The sequence below is a fragment of the Xenopus tropicalis genome, chromosome 4, assembly GCF_000004195.4.
Source record: "Xenopus tropicalis strain Nigerian chromosome 4, UCB_Xtro_10.0, whole genome shotgun sequence".
Classification (NCBI taxonomy): Eukaryota; Metazoa; Chordata; class Amphibia; order Anura; family Pipidae; genus Xenopus; species Xenopus tropicalis.
The window spans coordinates 47,262,809-47,286,818 of NC_030680.2; positions in this window are offsets into that span (position 1 = coordinate 47,262,809).

Consider the following 24,010-nt stretch of genomic DNA (forward strand, 5'->3'; position numbering starts at 1 on the left):
TGGAAATGCCATAAAAATCGTCAAACTTAGGAAAGCTTTGCGGCTTGGTACTTTGGAGTAGAAAGACATGGGTACCCATTTTAGATTCGGGGAATGTGTACTTTCCAAAAATATATGACCTTCTGGGGTGTATGTACTTTTTACTAGCGTTATCCCCGGGGCCGCCATCAGAAATCACAGGGCCCCTCACAATAAAGTTTTCTGGACCCCCCCTCCTCCCACACCCCCAATGGCCCCTCCCCCAGTGAACCCTCCCTTCAATACAAAGGACATAAAACTTTGGTAGCCAGGGCCCCCTAAAACATTGGTGTCCAGGAGTTACGTTTTTCATTGGTGCCAGGGCAAGTACCCCCTAAATCATTGCTAGCCAGCCCAGGGCCCCCTAAAACTTTGGTAGCCAGTGCCCCCCTAAACAGGCCTCCCACAAAGCATCCTCCAGCTTCCCCCAGGCCCCCCCAAAGCATCCTTCAGCTTCCCCCAGGCCCCCCCAAAGCATCCTCCAGCTTCCCCCAGGCCCCCCCCAAAGCATCCTCCAGCTTCCCCCAGGGCCCCCCCAAAGCATTCTCCAGCTTCCCCCAGGGCCCCCAAGCATCTGCCAGTTCCCACCTTCCCTCCCCCCAGCTGCCTGCTGCCGTGGTGTCCTCCGCTATGTGCCACGGCTCATGACGTCAGTACGCACAGGCGCAACCTTATAAAAGCGAAGAAGTAGCGGCACATAGCGGAGTACGCTGCCAGAGCCGGAGGAAGCGAGGGCCCTGGACGATTGTCCCCCCTGTGCCCCCCTGATGGCGGCCCTGGTTATCCCACATATAATGATGTAAATGTGTTGATTTTGCAGAAGCTGAAATGACAGAAATGATAGATCATATGGGGGTATGTTCACATTGGGGCCCCTACATGCCACATAGTTAGGTAAACCTATACATATTGGGCATCAAACTGTTCAGTGGACACCTGGCGTTCATATTTAGGGTGTTTAATCTGGTTACTTTATGACCTGTAGGAGATAAGGTACTATAGACTGGAAGCTTTGAAGACATTTTTTAAAAATTTCAAAAATTTTGATAAAAACCAATAACTTTAGGAAACCATTGCAACTTGGTAGTTTGGAATAGAAAGACAGTTGTGTCTATTCTGGATTCCCCAGAATCTGTTCTTTCTAAAAATGTATAATTTTCTGGGATAAACCTTCTGGAATTTTTGGCCTTAAAATCTATAGTATTCAGCTTTTTGGAGCAGTGCTTTGGAAATTTGGTAGTTTACTGCAGGGAGTTATGAGAAATCTCCATAAAACTATATATATTTGGTATTGGCACATTCAGGAGACATGGGACTTCCCAAATCAGTTGTATTTTCATGCATAAAATAATTTTTGTTTCTGGTATATGTGTTTATATTATGGAAAATATTTTTTTTTAAATTTTTTAGACATTTAGAAGCCTATGTCTTGTTACAGAATTGGAATTACACAAAAATTCTACCATATTTTAGAAGTTTAGGTTGTCCTGAAAAAAACGATATATTGTTTTCCTGGGTAAACTAAAAGTCCCCCAGAGAAAAGGCCCCTAAAGTAAAAATGTTAAAAAACTGTCTGGCAGTAGAAGTTCTGCTTTGTCCAAAACGGCTGGCAGTGAAAGGGTTATAGGGGGCATAGATTTACGGGAGGACGGTGTTGTTCTTCTCCTTTACAGAGCTCTGGTAAGGCCCCATCTAGAATATACCATTCAGTTTTGGTCTCCTGTGCTCAAATGGGACATTATTGAATTAGAGGGGGTCCAGAGAAGGGCAACTAAGCTGATAAAGGGTATGGAAAGTCCCAGTTATGAAGAAAGACTGGCCAAGTTGGGTTTGTTTACACTGGAGAAGAGGTGCTTAAGAGGTGACATGAAAACTATGTATAAATATATAAGTGGATCATATAATAACCTCTCTAATGCTTTATTTACCAGTAGGTCTTTCCAAATGACAAAAAGGATTTTTTTACTGTGAGAGCTGTGACATTGTGGAATTCCCTCCCTGAACCAGTCATACTGGCTGATACATTAGATATCCTTGATGGATGTATGTCTTTTTTCAACCTAAATTACTATGTTACTATATTACTATTTATGTATTTGTCAAAGTTCCCATTGAGCTATGTGAATGGAGTGCTTTCCACAGTATTCCGTTGGCCTTCTTTCCCCAAGTTGAGAGGAGAGCACAGTTCATACCAGACAAGGTGACATATTGTACCCACTTTTTGGTACTGGGTTTGTCCATCATTAAGAATACTTATTAGTTCTTCATTAATGAAAATTCAGTTGACCTTGTTTTTTAATTACTGTATAGGTAGGAGTTTTCATGATCTGGCAATTGTTAACTTTGCTGCAATAAGAATTTGAGTTATTCAAATCCTTGTATATCTTTTCTCATTTGGAATTTTCTTTCCCAGTAAAGCGTGAGCTGGAAATTTAAGCAAATGTATTGCCTTTACTGGAAATATCATTTCATAGACCCTAAATCAGAATCTTTGAACCCGGTGGCATTGCCACCAAATGTGATAGACCTTGCCCTCCCCTCTGCAGTTTCTGAAACATTGTGGAGTATACTGTGTCAGGCACGCGGCAGTCCTGCTGAAGTGATCGCTGTAACTTGTAACTGACGCTTAGCCTTGTTATCTGCCTGATCTTCTTTGTACCCGACCTTGGCATGATTACTGAATCTGACTTTTGCTGCCTGGACCAACTTCTCGCCTGATTGACTCTGCTTCTTTGCCTGTTGATTTCGTTGTGACACCTGGTCTCTCTCGGCACTCCTGCCACTCCTCCACTGTTTGCAGTCCTGTTCCTATATTCTCAGTGATTGTTTACCTTGTGGGAGGTGTAGGTAAGGCTAACATTCTTCTTGCCTGATATACTGTTTATTTTTTGTTTATTATGAGCTACTTGGTCCCATATTTTGGACCATTCACTTTCTTCTAAGGGTCGACCAATATCTCTTTTCCCAGGTTTTTAAGTAAGGGGGTGGTAGGCTGGTCTCAAATTTGGTAAAGTCTTGATAGAACTCCCTTTCAGTACATGTATGTTATTATCTAATCCTGGGGGGAACTCTGGGTTTCCTAAAATTGGGGTTGCTGGGCAGTGAGGATAAATTAGGTTTGCTCTGTATTTTATTTTGTCCCATATGCTTAAAGCTTGTTCTAGCATAGGGGTTAGATTGCCAAGTATGTGTACATATGGTATCCATAGAGTTGCTGCAAGTTTTACTGGGTTGATAAGTAATTCCTCCATGGTTACCCATTTTGGAGGGGGGTTAGCATACAGTATAGGGATGACTGAGAGTTGGGCTGCTTGGAAGTATTTACCAAAATTTACTGAAACCGAAAAGGGCCAAGATAAACAGGATAGGGGATAACGGGCAGCCTTGCCTCGTGCCTCCTGATAGTAGAAAGGAGTCAGTGAAGTAGGGGCCCCATTGAACATAAGCTTGGGGCTGATTATAAAAGGCTTTGATCACATGCTGAAATTTCTGTTTTTTTCTAGTTCCTTATTTTATGATTTTGTCTTTTGTTTTTTCATAAAAAAAATATTTATTTCACAGTGTGACCATTGGATCAGGTATTCTGACCACTAACCATGCTGTAAAATAATTATTTTTGTTATTTCATTGATTTGCCTAATTGTATTTAATTTTTGTGATTTTATTGCAGTTTTAGACTTGCATTGTTGTTCTTTACATTTCTTTTAGCGTAGCTTTGCCATTTGGTAGTTTGGTGTAGAAAGTCTTGACCTGTTTCGGATTTGTCAGAATATGTACCATTAAAAAATATATGGTTTTCTTTGGATCTCTGTAAAGTTAGGGGGTGTTACGGCACATAATATGCAGTTGGGGCTCTGTTTGCAGAAGCTGAGTTGGCAGGTCAAAAAATTTGTATGCACTACTTTTATTTGGGGTCTGTATATAACCACATACTTTGGTATATCTATGCATATTGGGCATTAAACCATTGAGTAGACATCTGGCATTCATATTTTGGGTGATTTGCCATTGTATGTGAAAAATTGTGTGAGATAGATGCAGCAAATAGTAATGTTTTTAGGTGACTTTCAGAAATGCCATAAAATCCGCTAAGTTTAGGAAAGCTTTGTTGTTTGGTAGTTTGTGTAGAAAGGTGTCTTTACCCATGTTTGATATGCCAGAATGTGTACTTTCCAAAAACATATGGTTTTCTGGGGGTCTATGTACAGTTTGGGGGTGTTACGGCACATAATATGCAGTCGGGGGCTCTGTTTGCAGAATCTGAGTTGGCAGGTGAAAAAATTCATATGCACTACTTTTATTTGGGGTCTGTATATAACCAGATACTTTAGTATATCTATGCATATTGGGCCTCAAACTGTTCTGTAGACCTCTGGTGTTCATATTTGGGGTGATTTGCCATTGTATGTAAAAAATTGCGTGAGAGAAAAACGGCAAATTGCAACGTTTTTAGGTAATTTTTGGAAATGACATAAATTTAGGAAAGCTTTGCAGTTTGGTACTTTGGTGCAGAAAGGTGTCTTTACCCATGTTGGATTTGTCTGAATGTGTACTTTCACCATTTTTTTAATAAATACTGGTACATTTAGGAAAGCATTGCAACTTGGTAATTTGGAGTAGACAGTTGTGCCTATTCTGGATTAATCAGAATCTGTTCTTTCCAAAAATGTATAGTTTTCTAGTGTAAACCTACTCTAAGTGGAATATTTGGCCTTCAAATCTAAAGTATGTAGATTCTGGAGCAGTGCTTTGGAAAGTTAGTAGTGTACTGCTGGGACTTTTTTTTACCTAGACAAGTGAGAAATCTCCATAAAACTATACATATTTGGTACTGGCACGTTCAAGAGACATTTAACTTTCTAAATCAGTTGTATTTTTGTGCATAAAATAATTCATGTTTCTGATATATATGGTTATATTATTGAAAATATTATTTTTCTTCATTTTTAGACATTTATAAGCCTATGGGACCGATTGGCTAAAGTTCGATAAAACAAGCGCTATTTATAGCATGTGTTGAAAATTTTATCACTTCTTATTTTTTGAGATTTAATGTTCGATTCACTAAAAGAATAATTAAGAAGTGATTTTATTGTCGTTATTTATCTGCCGATAACAGATTTTCAAGCGGTATTTTCCGCCATGTGCGATATATTTCGCATGCGATATTCTGCAAGTAAGCATTACGCATTGTGTACCACATGACTTCCGCCATTTTGTGCAGTTTGTGCATTTTGTGCAGTTCCACTGTGATTGTTGAGATGGAGAGTGCAGAAGGTGCAGATGCGCAATTAGCCTGTGGAGCGATCAAATAAACCCTTGGCGAGGGGTAACAGCGATATTGTACACAGTAGTAGCGGTAATAAACAAGTGAATAACATGAAGGAGTGCTCATAGATGCCCAAAAACAAAAACAAGAGGTCACAATACATAAAACACACAATTGAAAACAGAAAGGAACAAGCAACTTCTAGATCAGAGATTTAAGGTGGCCATACACGCACCGATATTATCGTACGAAACCTCGTTTCGTACGATAATCGGTGCGTGTATGGTATGTCGGTGAGTCGACCGATATCGCAGGAAGCTGCTGATATCGGCCGACTCGCCGATCGGCCAGGTTAGAAAATTTTGATCGGGCGCCATAGAAGGCGCCTGACCAAAATTCTCCCTTCAGAGCTGAATCGGCAGAAGGAGGTAGAAATCCTATTGTTTCTACCTCCTTACCTGCCGATTCAGCCCTGAATGGTGTGTGGCGGATCTGACGATGTTTCGTGCGACCGATGGTCGTACGAAACATCGTCGGATCGCCACGTGTATGGCCAGCTTTAGCCCAAACCACCAAACATGCAAGTGTTAATTGAAAATTGAAATACCTATTCATGTTAATGACAGCAGTGACAGTTTAGATGTTAGTAAAAACGACAGAACAGAAACTCAACAAAAAACCAAAAAAAACATATGTGAACCTTCACATTTGGCCAACAGTGAGGAAGAGAGGCCTGGCTCCATTAGCAGCCCACAATTCTCTGACATTGAAGGTACATATAAAGATTATCATCCAGAGGAAGCAAGTGAAGTGAGGAACTTAACTGTATTTCTACAGTAAATAGGGGGTCATTAACATTCCTCTTGTCAGGAACTATAGGGATTCGATCCCTGGACTGTGTGTGGAACTGGAGGTGCACTTGCTTGGTGAGCCACAGGAGGCTCCATGAGCTCCATGGGATCAGTCGCCCTTATGTGCCTTCTGCATTTCCACCAGTTTTGCTTATGTCGCAACAGATATCGTTTATCACATGTGTGGCTGCTTCTCTAATTACCCGCCTATATAAACCCTCTCCGGGCTAGACACAGTGCTCGATCATCGTTCCTGCTGAGCCTGGTCTTGCCACCTCTGATACCCGATTCCTATGTTCCCTGCCTGGTTCCTGTTTGGTTTTGTGATTTTGACTTCTGCCCGATTTTCTGGATTTGCTTGAACTCTGCCCGGACTGACCCCTGCCTGACTAACGGATCTGATAGAACTCTGCCTGGACTGACCCTTGCCTGATTATCTGGACTTGCTAGAACACTGCCTGGACTGACCCCTGCCTGGACTGACCTCTTTTATTTTCATTCTGTTTGTTTTCATTAAAACTCCTTCGTTCATCTAACTTGGCTGTCTGGCCTTTTAAGGGAGTTCTGGGTTATCTGCACATAGGCTCCTACCTGCCAGCCACTTGTTTCTCAAATAAATTGTACATAGAGTATATTGTCTATCAGCTGTCTGTTTGTTAATTCCAAGGATATTTGCTGGGTAACAATACCTGTGTTTACTGTTTACCCAGCAATATACAGAACAAAGACATTGTACTGTGAACATTGGACAAAAGCTGTCCCAAAATCTGCTGCTTTTACTGGACTCAAACCTAATTCATATGTCAAAGCAGATGTATATATTGTAAATCATTATAAAATCAATAGAAAATTCACCGTGCTACACCAGCAGAGGTGTAAGATTTTCCTAGGTATTTATGATTGTGAATCCCCAAGTATTTAAACCTGTCAGACCACTGAAGGGCAGCCTACCTCTGATCTGCCAGGGGGAAGGAATTCATGGGAAAAACTAGGGATTTATCCAAGTTTATTGATAAACCAGAGTATCTAGTGTGTTGGTTTATTACTGCAATGGCAGTAAACAAAGCAAAATATGATTTTTCAAAAAACAGAACGGTATCGTTAGCATGCATTGCTATTGTCTCAGTAAGTGATCCTAGCTTAAGACCTTTAACTGTGTCTGTGTTTTTCTAAAAGTGAAGCAAGAGGCTCCATTGCTATTGCAAACAACAATGGCGAGAGGGGACATTCTTGCCTAGTGCCTCTGGTGAGTAAAAATGACGGGGAAATATTTTGGTTCATTTTTATTTTAGATATAGGTTCTCTATATAGGGTTTAAATACATTTGCTGAAATTAATCCCTATGCCCTATGCCAAGAATTATTGTGTTTCACTGTTATATTAGTATAGAGTCTTCAGATATTTATGTCTATTGACTGACCAGGTATAAATCCTGTTTGATCAGAAGAGATTAATTTGGTAATAACCAGATTGAGTCTTTGGGCCAGAACCATAGCTATTATTTTAGCGTCAATGTTTATAAGTGAAGTGGGTCTATAGGAGGCACAATTTAGCGGATCTTTCCATGGTTTAAGAATTATGGTAATTAAAGTCTCACTTATGAACTTTGGCAGGTTCCTCCCCTCATCCCATCATTAAATAGAGAATGTAACAAAGGTACCAGTTGTTTCTCACGTTTAAGGTAAACTTCTTTGGGAAGTCCATCTAAGCGGGGAATCTTTCCTGCTGCCAAGGAGATAGCTTCCTGTATTTCAATACTCTGTCAGGTGGTTCTAAAACAGGTAAAGGAATTAACTGGAGATATTCTTATATCTGTTCTGTATCTGTTCTCTGGCATGTTTGAGGGGTAGGATGGTTACAAGCCTTTTTGGCTTGAATAAGTTGGGTTTCAAGATTAACTATTTCTGTTTGGGTGGTTTGTTAAAGGTTAAAGGCTTGAGTTGATATAAATGTGGTGTTTCAGTTCTAATTCAACCTCATTTATTATAACTGCTTGGTGAAGCCAGCAGCTGCTTAGTCTCCATATGTTTTCAGATGGCACAGGGCCTGTTTTGATGGATAGCATAAGGGGCGTGTGGTCAGATATTCCACCTGGGAGTATTTCTACCTCGGAAGTTTGTGTCTCAGTTTCTGCAGAACCCAATGCCAGGTTGATTTGTGACATAGTATTATAAGAAGAGGAGTAGCATGTAAACCTTTTCTCCTCAGGGTGCTTCTTCTGCCACAGGTCTAAAAGATTAAATGTGGAAACCCAGTTAAGTAGGGCTGAGGAAGGTAAAAGCCTGCCAATTGTTCCTATTGAAGTCACCCATAAATAGGAAAGGGGCCAGGAGCAGTGTTAGTATCTTTTCCATGACAAAAAATAGCAGGGTTTCAGTATAGGGTGGGGGACATACCCTGTAATGGGGACACTACAGGATAAAAAAAATAATTAAACAACCTTCTGAGTCAGTAACTATTTTGTTAAGTGTCAATGGGCAGTTTCTGGTAATTAATATCGATACCCCCCCTGGCATAAGAGGAGCAAGTAGAGTGGTAACATGGTTCTCAGCCATGGTTTTTTAAGTGCCAGAAGTTTGCCCCTATCAGCTTTTCAGTACTTGCTGTGTAACACATGCTGTGGGAAAGGGGAAAGACCAGGAAAGGGAAGGAGGGTAACGGTAGTAAAGCTAAAAAAAAAACAAAGTTAGTTTATAAACAGACGCACCCTACCTGCCTCACCCCAACTTGGGCAGGTTTCACCAAACTACCAAACATAGAGAAGTCAGGGAACACTGATTTTCAAATTGGATAGAGCCTAGTTTTCTGGCTTCTTGCAGTATAATGTCTCTGTCCTTATAATTAAGTAGGTGAGCTACTTATAATTAAGTAGGTGGGCATGCTGGGTACCAGGAGGAGGGATTTTACTGGGCGCATGCTGGGTACCAGGAGGAGGGATTTTACTGGGCGTTCTATGAGCATGTTCAACCAGGAAACATTGTGAGAATGTTTCCCTGCGAAATGTTTGGGTGGTCCAATTTCAACAAACAGTTCCATATGTTTTCCTTCAGGGATGTTTAGGGTTGCCAACTACATGGATGTTATTCCCCCTAAGGTGGTTTTCTAGATTGGCAGTTTCGACTTGTAAGGCAATAATATTTCTTGTATGTTCCTCCAGGGTGCTTTGGTATGGATGTGTTCGTTGGCTTTATGAAGGACAGGTCATGTCAGACCAATTTAATTGCTTTTTATGATGAGGTAAGTAAGAAGCTGGACAGTGGGGATGCAGTAGATATAATCTATTTGGATTTTGCCAAAGCATTTGATACCGTTCCCCACAAACGACTGCTTTCTAAACTAAGGGCTATTGGTCTTAGTGAAGTCGTTTGCACATGGATTGAAAACTGGCTACAGGATCGGGTACAGAGGGTGGTTGTTAATGGTACATTCTCTACTTGGAATAAGGTTCTCAGTGGGGTCCCTCAGGGTTCTGTACTGGGTCCACTTTTGTTTAACTTGTTCATAAATGACTTAGGGGAGGGTATTATGAGTAATGTATCAGTGTTTGCAGATGACACAAAACTCTGCAGACCAGTCAATTCTATCCAGGATCCAGGATCCCTGCAGCAGGATCTTGACCAACTGGCAATCTGGGCAGCTAAGTGGCAGATGAGATTTAATGTGGATAAATGTAAGGTCATGCACCTGGGATGTAAAAATATGCAAGCCCTGTATACCCTTAATGGGACTGCACTAGGCAAATCCATAATGGAGAAGGACCTTGGAGTCCTTGTAGATAATAAACTTGGCTGTTTCAAGCAATGCCAGGCAGCAGCTGCAAGGGCAAACAAGGTTTTGAGCTGTATTAAAAGGGGTATAGATTCACGGGAGGAGGGGGTAATTCTTCCCCTTTACAGAGCGCTGGTAAGGCCCCATCTAGAATATGCTGTTCAGTTTTGGTCTCCAGTGCTCAAACGGGACATTATTGAGTTAGAGAGGGTCCAGAGAAGGGCAACTAAGCTGGTAAAGGGTATGGAAAGTCTCAGTTATGAAGAAAGACTGGCCAAGTTGGGTCTGTTTACACTGGAGAAGAGGCGCTTAAGAGGTGACATGATAACTATGTATAAATATATAAATATATAAATATATATGTATAAATATAATAACCTTTCTAATGTTTTATTTACCAGTAGGTCCTTCCAACGGACACAAGGGCATCCACTCCGTTTAGAAGAAGGGAGGTTCCATTTAAATATTCGGAAAGGATTTTTTACTGTGAGAGCTGTGAAGTTGTGGAATTCCCTCCCCGAATCAGTCGTACTGGCTGATACATTATATAGCTTTAAGAAGGGGCTGGATGGATTCTTAGCAAGTGAGGGAATACAGGGTTATGGGAGATAGCTCTTAGTACTAGTTGATCCAGGGACTGGTCCGATTGCCATCTTGGAGTCAGGAAGGATTTTTTTTCCCTCTGCGGCAAATTAGAGAGGCTTCAGATGGGGTTTTTTGCCTTCGTCTGGATCAACTAGTAGTTAGGCAGGTTATATATAGGCATTATGGTTGAACGTGATGGACGTATGTCTTTTTTCAACCCAACTTACTATGTTACTATGTTACTATGTTCCTCCAGGTCTGAAATGCGTCTTTCTGTCTCATGAGTGCATCCTTTTAAATTCTGTACATCAAGTTTAATGATGTTAAAATCAAGATTTAGCTCATCCACTCATCCAGTTTGCTGAAAACAGTGGCGTGGTTAGACCCCAGTAATTTTATAATTTCCCTTTACATTGGTTATGGGGTAGGTGCAGGAGAGGGTTGGGGAAAGTCCCCTCGGGTTGCCATTCTGTCGTTAGATAGACTTTCTGTGACTTAAGCCTCAGGGCTCCTGGCAAATTTATTTAATGATTGTGCTGTGTTTATGCTGACCTTGTTAGTCTGTGACCAGTGCAGTTCCCTGTCTGTTTCATCTTGTGCAGGAGTGGGTGTTGTGTGAATTTGTATCTGGTTTAGGAATCGGGGTGATCTAGGCAAGGAGGGAATATCCCCCCCAGTGTCCTCCTTCCATAATTTCATTTAGTGCTTTTGTTGAGTAAGGGACCAATATCTTAGCATATATTTTATAATTTAAGGCCATGAAGCCTTTTGAACTTCTTTACGGGTTATTATATTTTTCAGCAAGTTTGCTTGGGGTTCTGCCTAATGTGGAAGACATGCTGGTTTTAAAAATCTGTCTGCTATTTCCTTGGAAAAGGGTATATCCAAGGAAAACAGAGATTTGTAAAATTATTTCTCTACAATTTTACCTGGGTTTCCTGAAATATCTCCTTGATAAATTCTAATTTTGTTTAGGGCTATATTGGAGGTGGGCTGCTTCTTTAATTACATAGTTACATACATAGGGTTGAAAAAGGTCCATCAAGTTCAACCCTTACAAGTAAACCCAGCACACACAACCTATACTTAACAATCATGCATAAACTATATATACAACCATTAATACTAACTGTAGTTATTAGTATCACAATAGCCTTATATAATATGCTTGTTCAAGAACTCATCCAGGCCCTTTTTAAAGGAATTAACAGAATCTGCCATTACAATATCACTGGGAAGGGCATTCCACAACCTCACTGCCCTCACCGTGAAAATCCACCTACACTGCTTCAAATGGAAACTCCGTTCCTCTAATCTAAAGGGGTGGCCTCTGGTGCTTTGATCGCTTTTATGGGAAAAAAGAACACCGCCTATCTGCCTATAATCCCTCTAATGTATTTGTACAGAGTAATCATGTCCCCTTGCAAGCACCTCTTTTCCAGAGAAAACAACCCCGACCTCGACAGTCTAACCTCATAGCTTATATCTTCCATCCCCTTTACCAGTTTAGTTGCACATTGCTGCACTCTCTCCAGCTCATTAATATCCTTGTTAAGGACTGGAGCCCAAAACTGCACCACATACTCAAGGTGAGGCCTTACCAGGGGCATATAAAGAGGCAAAATTATGTTTTCATCTCTTGGTTATAAGCACTTTATTTGCTTTAGTAGCCACAGAATGACAACTTGTTATCTACAAAAACCCCTATATCCTTCTCCATTAAGGATAACCCCAACAAACTACCATTTAGTAGATTTGTGTTTAGGTTTGTGTTTATATTATTTCTACCAAAGTGCATAACTTTGCACTTGTCCACGTTGAACCTCATTTTTCAGTTTGCTGCCCAGTTTTCCAATTTTGTCAAATCGCTCTGCAAAGTGGCAGCATCCTGCATGCAACTTATAGTTTTGCACAATTTAGTGTCATCAGAAAAAATAAACAGTACTCTCTATGCCCACCTCCAGGCCATTAATAAACAAGTTAAAAAGTAAATGACCAAGGACTGACCCCTGCGGTACTCCACTAACAACACTGGTCCAATTAGAAAATGTTCCATTTACCACCACTCTTTGTAATCTATCCTTCAGCCAGGTCTCTATCCAATTACAAATACTGTGTTCTAGGCCAACATTCCTCAATTTGATCATTAACCTTCTGTGAGGTACTGTAACAAATGCTTTAGCAAAGTCCAAGTAGATGACATCAACTGCCATTCCAGCATTGAGGTTCCTGCTGACCTCCTCAAAAAAGGCGACTAAATTAGTCTGGCAAGATCTGTAACACATAAAACCATGCTGGCACAAACTTATAGTATTGTGAACTGCAATATATTCAAGTACCCTATCCCTATCAGACTAACAGGCCTATATTTTTCAGGCTGAGAACGGGATCCCTTTTTAAATAACGGCACCACATTAGCAATTCTCCAGTCTCTCGGCACCATGCCAGACCTCAATGAATTCTGAAAAATTAAGTGAAGAGGCTTGGCAATCACAGCGCTAAGCTTGTTTAATACCCTGGGATGAATCCCATCTGGACCTGGACCTTTGTTTACCTTTACATGTTCAAGTCTCTCTTGAATTTTCTCCCGAATGACCCATGCGTCAGTAGCTAAATTACTAGAATTGGGCATATTAAAAAGGAAGCCTTCATTAGCTGGCACCTCAGATGTACCAAAGACTAACACTAGAGTTAACACTACTTTCATTTTCTCTAAAGTATTGTTGTTCTGATTTTGTATTTCTTGCAGAGTGCGGGAGTTTTAAGGCCCCCATACACGGGCCATTAGAAGCTGCCAATATCGGTCCCTTGGACCGACTCGGCAGCTTATCTGCCCGTGTAGGGGCAGAAACGAGCGGGCTGGCTGACCGATATCTGGCCTGAAATTGCCCAGATATCAATCGGCCAGGTTAAAAGATTCAGTCGGATCAGGGGCCGCATCGGCTCGTTGATGCGGTCCCTGAACCGACTGCCCCATTGCCGCCTATATAATCCGGTCGTTTGGCCCTATGGCCTATGGAGGTTTAGAATAGTAGAGGAATAGATTAGTCAGTTATAGAATAGACAGTCTGTCCTTGACACATTTTCCCTCTCTATTTCACACATCTTCAAGGGGTGGTTCATCCCCTCATTGTTTTCTATCTCACACATCTTCAAGGGGAATTTAACCCCATATTTATTTCACCCAGTTTCAAGTGAAAGTTAAACACATTATTGTTTTCTGAAAATGAGTGCCAATGCTCCTAAAATGGCTGCTTGAGCAATTCCTGTTTGGGAAAAATAAAGAGGATTCATGGAAATGAACGTCCATTTAAACTGAAATTTTTCGAGTTTTAACAATACTTTCAACTCAAGCATTACCATGACATTTTATAAATACAACAATGATCGAGTTTAAGGTTGAATTTATATCATGTTGAGTTTATATGACTTTCAAGGCCAGAGAAAAACTAGTTTTATTAAATGTGCCCCTAGGTGTAGAATTCCTATGCTTTTAAGGGAGGAGTTAATAATAAGTATAAATGCTAATATTAATTTACAACTCACAGTTAGTTAAATATTACGGTCAAAAGGTGACTGTTTCTTCCACGTAAGATATCTGGTTCCTGGACCTTTGGAAGCAGAGCATATTGTGAGCAGGAGGCACCGAGCAAGAAAACAGATAGGGGGTGTTGTGTTTTCTCATAAAAGCGATCAACGCACCAGAGGCCACCCCTTTAGAGGAATGGAGCTTCCATTTGAAGCAGCTTAGGTGGCTTTTCACGATGAGGAATGCCCTTTCTAGTGATGTGGTAATGGCAGATTCTGTTAATGCCTTTAAGAGGGGCCTGGATGAGTTCTTGAACAAGTATAGTATCCAAGGCTATTGTGATACTAATATCTACAGTTAGTATTAATGGTTGTATATATAGTTTTTGTAGGTCATAGTATAGATTGGTAAGTATAGGTTGTGTGTGCTGGGTTTACTTGTAAGTTGAACTTGATGGACTCTGGTCGTTTTTCAACCCTATGTAACTATACTTGAGTATAAGCTGAGTTTTCCAGCACCAAAAATGTGCTGAAAAAGTCACCCTCGGCTTATACTCGATTCAGGTAATATCGGCAGCACTGGCATTCGTCGAGCGCAACTCCCCCCAAACCACTTCCTCAAGGGTTGGTGGGAGAGCTTCTTACCCTCCCACAGCAGTATTCATTCTAGCTCTGTAGGGCAGGGTTTTCATCCAAGGGAAGTCTCCTGTCTGGCCAGAACTAGTTCTACTGGGATGGGTGGAGGAATGTTACTGCCTGCTGCCTAATCACTGAAAGAAACCCAATGTAAATCAGACATATGCGCTGCATTCCAGATGGGGGTGAGTAAAATTATTTTAGGCTCCAACTGCAACTTTCCCATGATCAGCAGCAATGCTGTAACTCTTCAAGGCAGGAGGGTCCTCCATCCACCTTTCCCTAATCACCTTTCCCTATTCTGCAGCTGCCAACATTATACATTTATGTAGAGTTTCCTTAAGTGTCCTTTTATTAAGTGTTTGATTATTGAAACTTAGCAGTAGCTGCTGCATTTCCCACCCTAGGCTTATAATCGAGTCAATAAGTTTTTCCAGCTTTTTTAGGTAAAATTAGGTACCATGGCTTATATTCGGATCGGCTTATAATCGAGTATATACGGTATGTAACTATAACCCAAATGCAGCTTTGATCCTAGAAACAAGCTCCAGTCAGTCTCTACATTAACTCAGCAGAAAATAGGGTATTGTTGTTTTGTTGGCACTGATCTTCAGTGATATACCTGTAGAGCTGTGGTGGTTAAGGGATCATATGAAACCTAATTCATTGCTGATCTTCAGTTTTTCTTTTATCTTCCCAGGCATCACTAATAAATATTTGATAAACTGAGCTTTTCCAAATTAACTCAGGACATCTTAACAGGGCCTATCAGTAACTACTGTAAAAGTCCTTTAATAATTGGAAACAAACAGGACATATCCTACTAAGCCCTGTTTCTTTCTTTTCTTGTCTCCCCTTTCTCTGCTCAATAGATAGGCCTAGCCTATCCTAGCCTAGCCTAGTTTTAAAAACCAACATAATGTTCTTCTACTTCTGCTTATTCTTCTGCTTCTTAATCATCTTCTTCTTCTAATTTTTTTTGCTTGTGCTTTTCTAAGTGATCCTGTCCTGCGTCTTTTTGAGGGGGCACTCTGAACACCCCAATTTTTCCGTTGACTTATAACAGGGAAGATTTTCAAACTGCTGCCACTCTTACAGCTTTGAACCTACACTCAGCAAACTTAAATAATATAATCATGAGGTCACCCCGAATAAAACAGCAACATTTGCTGGACTACCCAAACAACAGTCAATCAAATTTCACCTATTGACTTTAATGGGGAAATTTAAGCTGTTGCCAATCATACAGCTTTGAAGCCACACTCAATAAACTTGAATCACAAAGCCATGGGGGTCACCTTAAATGAAAAAGCGATATTTGCCCAAAGTAGGTGGAGCCAACAACAGCCAATCAGATTTTACCTATAGACTTCCATTGGTTTAAATTTAAACTGCTGCTATTCTTTAAATATTAATATCAGTGTCCCCAAACTTTGCAGAGTTAATCACTGGGTAACTGTGGTTCAAGGTAAGCAGAGCCTTTAACAGCCAATCAACTTTCACCTATTGAATTTTATTAGTTTCAATTTAATATGCTGCCGTTCTCATACCATTTATGCCTGTGTCTCCAAACCTTGCAGAGTTGATCACTGGTTGACAATAATTCAAGGTCTGAACAAAATTGGGTGGAGCCACCATCAGCCAATTAGATTTATCTAATTGATTTTAATGGGGAAATTTCAATTGATATTCTCACATATTTAACTCCCCAAACTTTTCCCAGTTGGTCACTGGTGGACTAAAGTTAAAAGTTAGAAGTGGGTGGAGCCACCAACAGCCAATCAGATTGCACCCATTCAGTTTCATTGGTTTATATTTGAACTGCTGTCTTTCTCACAGCATTAATGCCACTTTTGTAGTGTTAGTCACTGGTGGACTGCAGTTCAAGGTCAGTAAAAGTGGGTGGACCCACCAACAGCCAATCAGATTTCACCTATGAATTAGTTTGTTTTAAATTTAAAATGCTGCCATTCTCACAGTATTTAGGCCAGGGTCTCCAAACCTTACACATTTTGTCAAAGGATGAATACTGATTCAAGGTTAGAAAAAGTGGGTGGGGGCACAAACAGCCAATCAGACATTTTCACTTAATGATTTTAATAACAAAATATAAACTGCTGCCATTTTCATACGTTTAATGCCAGGGTTCCCAAGCTTTGCAGTTTGTCTCTGAGTGCCTATGTATTCAGGTTAGAAAAAGTGGATGGAGCCACCAACAGCCAATCAGATTTGACCACTTGAATTTTATTGATTTAAATTGATGCTGCCATTCTCCTGCTATTTACACCAGGGTTCCCAATGTTTGTATATTTTGTCACTGGGTAACTAATAGTCAAGGTTATAAAAAGCGGGAGGAGCTACCAACAGCCAAGATTTCACCAACTGAATTTCATCGGTTTAAATGAAAGCTGCTTCCATTCTCTAAATAGAAAAAGTGGGCAGTCACCAGAAGCCAGTCAGATTTTCCCCATTAAATTTTATTGGTTTAAATTTAAAATGCTGCGCCATACACTAAGGTCAATAATTGGTCACTGGAGAACTGCAGATAAAAATAGGAACAGTGGGTGGTGCCACCAACACCCATATCAGATATTCATCAATTTAATTTTATTGGTTAAAATTTACAATGCTGTTTATGCCAGGGTGACCAAACTTTGCACAGTTTGTACACAAAACACAGAAAGAAATCGCCAGCGCTTGGTCTAACCCACGCTGTAGCCAGCGCTTGGTCTAACCCACATTCTGGAGTTGCTGGAAACGATAAAAAGCCATTAATTATACACAAAAAGAAAGAAAGAGTGCCAGCGCTTAGTTTGCCTTTAAAAATAATTTTTTACAAAAAATTAGGTGTTAGTACCACACTTTGGCCAAAATATGTAAGCTCACGTGCCACGTCAAGGCCCCTCATTGTACGTGAGTCCTACACTGTCTAATGACTTTGAGTCTGTGATGCAATTAAAATAAAGCGCTGGTGATTTCTTTCTGTGTTTTGTGTACAAATTGTTGCCAAATTTTGCTTCTAGCTGCTATGTAGCCTTTAAACCAATGAATCACTTTCATGTGTGTGCTAATGAGCTGGGGCTTTAAAGCTCCCTGCTTTTCCACTAGAGCCTTTTTGAGCTAAAGGTAGGTGCAACAGGGTCTTACTATTCAGTCACATTGTTTGCTGGGCGACTTTATTTTAATTGCATCACAGACTCAAAGTCATTAGACAGTGTAGGACTCACGTACAATGAGGGGCCTTGACGTGGCAAGTGAGCTTACATATTTTGGCCAAAGTGTGGTACTAACAGCTCATTTTTTGTAAAAATTATTTTTAAAGGCAAACTAAGCGCTGGCAATCTTTCTTTCTTTTTGCACAGTTTGTCACTGGGTCACTTTGATTCAAGGTTAGAAAATGTGGGCACACCCACCAACCGCGAATCACAATTCACCTATTTACATGTATTGGTTTAAATTTAAACTGCTGCCACTCTTTTAATATTAATGCAAGGGATCCTAAACTTTGCAGAGTTAGTCACTAGGTAACTGCAGTTCATGGTCAGCAAAAGTGGGTCTGATCAGTCACTCAATGACTTTCAGTGGGCAATGTAAATGCCATTCTGACATTATTAAAACCAGGGTCCCCACAGTGTTTTTACTATATGACTGTGGTCCAAGGTTAAAAAAAACTTCATGAAGTTTGTTCTCAACTTCCCTCTGTGGTTTCCTAATGAGATCTTAATATAGAAATATTGAAAAATATTCTTACTTTGGGGCCATCTGTTCTTGTTGGACCTGCATATTCCATCAGGAGCCTGTTTTAGTGATGAGTGAATCTGTTCTGTTTCGCTTAATTGAAATAATTGTAAAACTGCTAAAAAAAAAAATCGCAAAATTTTCTCTGTGAATTCTTATCTGGGCAAATTTTTGATGCAGTTTCAGAGTGTGGAATTTTGCTTCGAAGCCATGCCTGGAGAAAAAATTTGCTCATCACTATCCTGTTTTATTATTTTCTGAATTTGCATTTTGCTTTTGTTGATTGCATTTATAAAATAGCACTATTAGGATATTAAATGTGCACTGTTTTTTTCTTTCATACCTTTCCCACTGACCTTCCACTGCAATTTCATATTCCTGTGACATTTTCCTCGTATTGCTTTTGGAAGCATTTATAAGTTTGATGATTCTCTTACATGAAGCTAGTAACAGCAATCCACCAATCTCATGGATCCAGCACAGAAAAGCATATATCCCTGGTAATATAATATATATACTTCCTACTTTAAAGGAAGGTTTACTGGTCCTGTAAAGATTTCCGTCAGGTAGACATCCGGGTGTTTGACCTACAATTTTCAGGCTCTAGCATCATTTTACATGATAAGTTCCCAATTCTTGGGGATTCTGGGGATTCTTGTCTTGGGAAGACAATGACTGTGGGTCCATGTCTGAAGGCCAGTTAAGATGAAATTTTGGTCTGTGCTTATTTGCTTTAATAATCTTAAAAAAACCAGCCTGAAGGTCGGTTAAGGAGAGACGGGGGGCTTAAAAATGTTTTTTGCCCTGAAACTGTAGCAAATGTTTTCATGTATCTTTAACCTTAAGACTTAAGCTATAAGGATCACAAGGCAGGGTTGAGACCCTAAAAGTGTAAGACCATTGCTGTAATGGCTGTCAAGTTAATCCCAAACGCCTTTACTACTTTACTAAAAGATGAGGTATATTAAACCAATTAATTAATTACAGAGGTTTGCCAAGCACATGTAACGCTTTTCTGACCCAATTTGGAATAAACCCAGGCTAGTAGTGAATAGAGAGCATGGGTTACATTTGCGACACTTAATACAAAGGGGTGAGCCTCCGCTATATGGGAGAATCAGGATGGAGCGAGGGTGTAGTGGAACTACAACTAGCTGAGGTGTGGTGTGCAAGTGGTAAAAGATGGACGCCAGAGGATTCTTGCTGATCAACTATAGTACAGTTTATTGAAAGGCACAACTGAATAGTGCAGCAGGGTTATACTCACAGACACAGCAGTGTATGATGTCACAGATAATACAGCAGATGTGACACTTTAGGCACAGAATAACCCACTTGGAGGATGCACAGAGGATTAGTTGACACCTGAGATATAGACCTTTCAGAAGGGAGTGTTCCGGCCGACTGTGGTCCAGGGGAGAGCTCCTAACACTGGTACCTGGCGTCTAATAAAACCGGTCCCTAAAGAACGACTACAGAGCCGGGGTGGACTAAACCCTTTTACAACTCCTGGTTGGGGCTATTGACTGCCCTTACTAAATAGACTGACTACGATCACCTCTCCTAGAGGGTGCTATTAATAAATCTGTCTGTGCTGGCTTTACCTCGTTCACGGGGCCCTGTCCCCGACTTAGCACTAGGGTAGGTGGTCCCCTAGGGTACAAATGGCTTCTGGGCCTATGTTCTGGTCCAGGCTCAGTTGGGATCTGTCCAGAACACAGCATGCAGCCAAAAGAGGAAGCCACTTCCTTGTGCAAGACACTATATAGTCTGCCAAGGGGAGTGGTCAACCTGGGCTAAACCTATAGAGGGCAGCCTAATAACAGTAACCTGATATCAGAGGGCTCTGCCCTATAACAATACAGATAAGATAAGAATAAGGGATAACACCATAGGGAGCTTAACCCTATGGGTCCCTACATTCACCCGGGGGAAAATTCCATTCCGACCCAGCAATGGCAAATAATATTAAGTACACATTTCAAGCAATAACAGTAGTGCATTGATTTAGTGCAAAAATACAGTACCCTTACATTCGTTTCTGATACCCTCTCCTGAGGAGTATCCGGTACATTGGATAGCTGTAAAAATGAAAATTTTAAGGCACAGAAATTTTTAACTGTTTTGTTACTAGTTACGTTTCTGTAAACCATTTACAATACATGAGTGTCACTATGGATCACTCAGGCACTCCTTATATATCTATATCCTTGAGATACCTTCTGGCTCTGCAACAGAGGTAAAACAGGCACACACTTAAGTATTCTAGATATACCACCTGTAACCTGCAACAGGGATATAATAGATACACTTACACATGAGGACGATCCTGTCTTCACTCAGGGGTCCCCAGGCACATGCTTGGCTGTAAAGAAATTGTTATTGGGCACAATTTAAACTGTAATACATCCCCACCCATAAACTTTATTAAGTCCAGGCCTTCCACCCTAACCCAGTGTTCATGGATCTCTCGACATGCACTTCGTAGGTGTGGATTAGGCAATGGGTTCTATCCTTAGATGAGGTAGATGAAAATAGAAGTTGTAGTGGGATGGGGCGCAGCAGTCTTTTTGATTGTTCACCCAACTGGTAACTTTACAGTCTCTCCTGAAGGATTTGGAGAGTCCCAAACTTAACAACAAATCCACCACTGTGGATGCAACTGAAGAAGAAGGGTCACACTCTATGGCAGCAAAACCGGCAGTCTCTTTAGAGGTGCCCAAATATGGTGGGTAATCCCTTTAACAGCTAGGGACCGCACCCACCTCCCACCCGGGGGAAAATCCCATCTGGTGAAGGGTATCCTGAAACCGGCATGGGGTTTTCTTCCTAATGGAGGTTCCGCTCATACTTCACCTTAGTGACCTGGTATGATACATAGTAAGCCGGATGTGGCTTATCAATCTTTCCTCCTGAAGGAAGGTTTGAGAAAAGTGCAAAATCACGGTCTTCCTGAAATTTCCCACAAGACTTTACTCTGTGTTTCAAGACAGTGCGACCGAACCACCACTCTCGGGCGACATTAGCCAGGTACTCTGAATCCTGGTTCCGTTTGGTGGTGCTTTGGTGAAGGAGGCCTCCTGGTACCAGGCCTGACCTCCGAATTAGTTCTCCGTAGAGCCACTCATCTATATGTGACTCTACGATGTCGTAAACCCACTCCGGGGCATAAGGCATGTAAAAACCCCACTGTTGGAAAACTTTTTCGTTTATGATCCTTTGAACCCTGGACACAGCTCTGAATTTTTCAGGGTCTGCCCTCCCTTGAGCGACCCAGCACGAGGTATCCTTATTAACTGCAGTTGGGGGTGGCGTTATGATATGCCAACCTGGTGGATCATTTAACGTTTCCTCGTGTTCCTTTGGAGGGTCAAAGAACCGAGTTCCTTCCGGTAGGGAACTTTTTGGAAGGGGTCCAAAGTCCATGTGGGCCCAATTGGGTCTAAACCTCCTCTTTGGGTAAGTGGTACTTAGGAACACTCCACTCCCTGTGGAAGGTGATGAACTCGCACTTACCCCCTCCGGGGTAGGCGATTTGGATCTACCTCTACCCACTGTTAAGCGAAGTAAACGCAGATCTTCCTCTGTTTTGGAGACTCCTGCAGGCACCTGTGAGGGGTGGCGACTTGGGTCAGCTTGATCCTCTGGCCATGTAGATTTAGAAGCAGCCACAGAGACTGAATCAAGAATGTCCTCCTCTGAGCTGTCTGTTTTGGTCTCAATATCCTGCGCAGCCCCTATAGGAGCACTAGTAGATGCGTGCTGTGGGGGTACAGGTGTAGCAGGCCTAAGGACATCTGGGCAATCCATGCCACCCTGAAGGAACGGCCCATGCGCCCTCTGCAGGGGTCTAGCCCAGCAGCGCGTCTTACAGTAGAGGCACATCTCCTCCAATTCCCTCCATGCCTGGTCTATTTCATGTTCGCAGACCACACAAAACGGCATCACTTTGGTAGTGCCATCCCCCTGCATCTGCTCACTGAATGTGCCCAACCAAACAAAATGTGGGAAGGATGGGGCAGTTAATACGCCACTATCCGTGGCTTCCGGGGTCAGTGATCTAAGGCTCGCTTGGTCGGCCATTGTAAATTTCAGAGGGGTTTGCCGTCTACGGAATACTTTGTGTGGCGTGGTAGGAAAATTTTTTTGAGTCCCTCTGGAGATGAGCTCTACTGATAGTGTGGCTCTAAGTCACTCCTGGGGTCAATGTTCAATATGCTCTAGGGCACTTATAAAGTCCAACTGCCGCTGTCGGTATCTTACTCGCAGACTGGGTAAGTATGAAGAGTATTCCGCAGCCGCGGTTAGTACTCACGTGGATGTTTTTCCTTTCCGGTAAATGCACTCAGGTCGCAGCTGCGAACCCTGGTTGGTTCCGGGGGACTTCCGTGGCCAATTTACCCTCCGGTGCAGCTGCTTTCGGAGGTAGGCACACAGGTATGATAAGCTGTACGGTCCGGCCTCAGTTCCAGAACGCAGCCGCAGCTCTGGTATGGCACGGACCTTTTCCTATGCGCAGGTATTACTGGTTTAACAGTGGAAGCAGCCGCTATCCAAAGTTTCAGCAAGAGCTCTCTCTGCACGCGTCTAGTTAGCTCAGATGCGAGGCGTAAGATGGCCGCCGTGACGTCAGAGTCTCGGAAAATGGCCGACCAAATCTCACAAACAACTCCGCCTATCGCGTGATCTTGTAGAAAGAGCGCCAAAAATACAAGGGCGGTGACTGACAGTTCCGCCGGCCAATGGGATTACACGGGGGGAATCCTCAAGCCCGAACCCACGGCCAATTAGTACTGTGCTTTTACGATCAGGACTGCAGGCGCCTTTGCCTATCGCGTCCGGCAGTGCCTGTCAGCAAATTTTAAAGCAACACACACACTTTTACTCAGCCCCTCAGGTAATGGCTCCGAAAATTTCAAAATTAATTTTACCCTTTGGGCCCCACGTTGGGCGCCATAAATGTAACGCTTTTCTGACCCAATTTGGAATAAACCCAGGCTAGTAGTGAATAGAGAGCATGGGTTACATTTGCGACACTTAATACAAAGGGGTGAGCCTCCGCTATATGGGAGAATCAGGATGGAGCGAGGGTGTAGTGGAACTACAACTAGCTGAGGTGTGGTGTGCAAGTGGTAAAAGATGGACGCCAGAGGATTCTTGCTGATCAACTATAGTACAGTTTATTGAAAGGCACAACTGAATAGTGCAGCAGGGTTATACTCACAGACACAGCAGTCTATGAATTTAATAATACAGCAGATGTGACACTTTAGGCACAGAATAACCCACTTGGAGGATGCACAGAAGATTAGTTGACACCTGAGATATAGACCTTTCAGAAGGGAGTGTTCCGGCCGACTGTGGTCCAGGGGAGAGCTCCTAACACTGGTACCTGGCGTCTAATAAAACCGGTCCCTAAAGAACGACTACAGAGCCGGGGTGGACTAAACCCTTTTACAACTCCTGGTTGGGGCTATTGACTGCCCTTACTAAATAGACTGACTACGATCACCTCTCCTAGAGGGTGCTATTAATAAATCTGTCTGTGCTGGCTTTACCTCGTTCACGGGGCCCTGTCCCCGACTTAGCACTAGGGTAGGTGGTCCCCTAGGGTACA